This window comes from Mastomys coucha, chromosome X, assembly GCF_008632895.1.
Source record: "Mastomys coucha isolate ucsf_1 chromosome X, UCSF_Mcou_1, whole genome shotgun sequence".
Lineage (NCBI taxonomy): Eukaryota > Metazoa > Chordata > Mammalia > Rodentia > Muridae > Mastomys > Mastomys coucha.
Genome location: NC_045030.1, coordinates 3,580,421 through 3,584,192, shown reverse-complemented (window position 1 = coordinate 3,584,192; position 3,772 = coordinate 3,580,421). Strand labels below are relative to the sequence as shown.

General features: G+C 42.9%; 1 pseudogene; it reads right to left on the bottom strand.

Moving 5' to 3' along the window:
* Positions 1-1,186, bottom strand: part of LOC116090981 — a 2,873-nt pseudogene extending 1,687 nt beyond the window's left edge.
* Positions 1,187-3,772: the final 2,586 nt, after the last annotated feature.

The following is a 3,772-nucleotide window of genomic DNA, read 5'->3' as shown; positions in this document are numbered from 1 at the left end:
TGGTTGCTGGGATTTGAACTCATGACATTCTGAAGAGCAGTCGGTGCTCTTCCCCGCTGAGCCATCTCGCCAGCCCTTTCTGTAAGTAGTTTTAAAATTTAACATTTCTGAGTGCTGTATCCCTTTCTTCTATCATGTCTTCAACACCTGAGAGTCTCTCTTCCTTGTCCTGTGCTCTATTGGTGAAACTTGCCTCTGTAGTTCCCATTCATGTTCTCAGTTTTTCATTTCCAGAGTTTACCCATTTGGTAATTCCATGATTACCAAATAATAATTGATTCTACTTCCATGTTCAGAATTCCACCAAGATAACTGGTGATTCTACTTCCATGTTCAGGACTGGAAATGTTTCATTCATTTCTTTGAAATGTTTGTATTTACCTGATTTTTTAAGGGGTTCTTTATTTCCACTTCATGACCCTCTATCATATTACCTTCACACTAGCAGTTTCAGGGTCTTTTTCTGAGATTTCAGCTGTGTTGGAATATTCAGGGCCTGCTGTGGGAGGAGAGCTGGGCTACAGTGGATTCATATTATCTAGGCTGTGAAGGATTGTGTGTTCATGCTGGCATCTAGTCATTTATAGTTCTGAGTGATGAAACCTGGTTTTTCATTTGCTTGGTGAATTTTTGTGTTTCTGCTTCCTCCCTGGAATTTAGGAAAGTGTATGGCTGTGCATTCCTTGATAGGATATAATCTGTGAACCTATTTCCCTGGTCAGCTAAGATGCTTGGTTCCCAGTGAAAGCCTGCTGAGGTTGGAGGCTATATGGATAACAAGATGAGTTGGGCGAAGGAAGGTTGGGAGAAAACATTTTTGCAATCCATTGAAAATGAGTTCAGAGAGAAAAGAGACAGCAGCAGGTTTCCTGCTACACAGCTGAGGATAAAACTGGGGGAGGCTTTGGATCTGTAGCCACAGAAGGAGAGGTATGAACTGGGCTTCAGCCTTCAGCCAATTTCTAGGACCAAGGAGGTTGGAATGCGAAGATCTGTGGACACAGCAGGAAATGGGAACAAGGAGTGGGGTGGGCAGTGAAGGCTGCCACAAATATTCTGTGGAAGAGCTGGGGATGGGTCTGGGACTGTAGATCTGGAGAAACAGGAGAAGATCCTCAGTCAGCCTACCTAGTTTCCTGTTTAAGCGTAACTGTGTTCCTAAAAATCCCGAACCGATCGGGGGCATGTTGCTGCTGTACTGAAGCAAGCAACTTTAGAGTGGTGCATGTAAACTCCTGTGCTCCATCGTATATGGAGTTAGGTTAATCATCACTGCTGTAGTAGTGCATAGGTTTCTGCAAATATGCCGCTGTGAGGTGTTTTAGTCACATGGGAATGTGTGTTGCAGGGATGTCACTGTGCATGCACTGCTTCAGTCATACACACCTATGTTGTGATCTCCTATCCATTCTTGTTCAGTCGTGGTTTGGTTCAGGGCTACCTTATGACTCTCAGGTCCTCTGCCTTCTTTTCTATTATCATCACTTAAGGGACAGTGCTTCTCGGTAAGATGCATCTACGAGAGAAATTCTGCTTTGTAAAAGAAGCATAATTGTTACTGTGTCCTTAGGAATCACAGTCCCCTGAGGGGCATAGAAGCTAGCGTTCTGAACCAAGCAACCTTGGAGTTGCACAAGTAATCTCTCAAGCATTGTTGTAAAAAGAGCTCAGATATTGCTGCAGCAGGAGCACAGTGTACTTGATTTTTCCAAGGACGCCTCTTTGTCCTGCTTCAGTTACTGATGCTTTTGCTGTGCTCCTCTGTTCCATTCTTGTTCAGTGAGTCAGTGTTCCCGTGCAGCCAGGCTACAACAGTTAGGTCAGGGGTCTGTGTTTATGTATAAGAGTCACCAGTTCTTACAGTACTTCTCTGCGACATCCACCGTTATACCATACATCTTCCTGCTGTGCTGTACTTTTCAATGTGCTGTTAACAATCACTACCCACTCTGGGACATATGCATTGCTGTTCTCTGGAAAACAGCTTCAGAGTCGTCCAAGTAATCTCCTGTGCTTTGTTGCAAATGTCATTTAGATACAGCTGCACTGGCAGTACTTGGGTATAGACAAATATGTCCTTGGGTGGCATTTTAATATCATGTGCATAGATTTTTCCTAAAGTGTCATTGAGGACTGCTTCAGGTATGCATGCGAATTCTGTGCTGCTCTCTTCCATTCCTGTCCATCGAGTTCCCCGTTTTATTGCTCCAATAATCTCCTTTTTAATGCTTTCCTGTATATCCTTCCTGACTTTCGGTATAGCATTTGTCCATGTAACATTCACTGTTTAAGGAAGTTCATGCTGTTGTTAAATTGCTTCCATTTTCACCGTGTTACTAACAATCCCCTTCAACTACAAACTAATTCTCTGCTATTCTGAAGCAAGCTACTTCAAAATTGTATGAGGAATCTGGTAAGCTTTGTTGATATGGAGTTTAGATATATCTGCAGCAGTCATCGACATAATAGTACGGAAATATGCAATTCTACGGTGTTTTGTCATGTGTGCAGGTTTTGAAAGGATGCCACTGTACTGTTTCAGTAATATACATGTGTGGTGTGGTGTCTTGTATTCCTTTCTTGTTCAATCAGCATCCTGACACAATGTTTAAAAAAATACCTCATTTCCTCTGCTTTTCTGTAAATCATTTTCCCCTTGTAATCCAGTACTTCTCTGTTGTAACACTCATTGGTATTACAAAGCTCTTGTTGTTATGAAAGTGCTGCAACATTCTTCCTCTCTCTCTTACTTCCATTAGTGAGCACGGTGTGATGGTTTTCATAAGCTTGGTGCAGGGTGTGACACTATTAGAGGGTGTGGCCCTGTTGAAGTAGGTGTGTGACTGTGGGATGGACTTTAAAACCCTCATCCTCGGTGCCTTGAAGTCAGTCTTCCACCAGCAGCCTTCATATGAAGGTGTTGAACTCTCAACTTTGCCTGCACCATGCCTGCCTGGACACTGCCATGCTCCTACCTTGATGATAATGGACTGAACCTCTGAACCAGTAAGCCAGCCTTAAATCAATGTTGTCTTTTGTAAGACTTGACTTGGTCATGGACTCTGATCACAGCAGTAAAACCCTTGCTAAGACACAGGGCTTGCATCATTTTACATTTCCTCCTGTTTGTAAACTTTGTAGGCTATTTGTTGCTCATTTTTCATTTTTATTAAACATAGGTTCTTTTCTCATACAATATATGCAGAATACATTATCCTCTCCCTCTATTCCTCTCAGCTCCTCCCCACTTCCGCTCCCATCTGAATCCACTCCCTTTCTGTCTCTCCTTAGAAAAGAACCAGCTCCTAAGAGATAACAATCAAACATAACAAAATAAGATATAGTAAGATAAAAGAGAAGCATCATTTGAAATTTGGACATGATGAGCCGACAAAAAATTAAGAGAACCCCAAAAGCATGCCTAAGAATCAGAGACACATTGATCACAGGTTCAGGAGTTCCATAAAAGTATTAACCTGAAAATTGTAGTATATATGCAATGGACCTGATGCAGACTGATGTAGGCACTGTGCTTGCTGCTTCAGTCTCTGTGAGTTCCTATGAACGTCGATCACATTGACTTAGAGGGCTTTGTGTCCCCCATCTTGGTGTCCACCATCCCCTCTGCCTCTTAAACTCTCTCTGCCTCCTATTCTGTGGGCTTTCCTGCACTCTGGGGACATGGATTTGATGGACCCACCTCACGTAGAGCTGTGTGTTCTAAGGTGTCTGTCCATCTGTCTGTCTGTCTGCCTCCCTCTCTTTCTCAGAG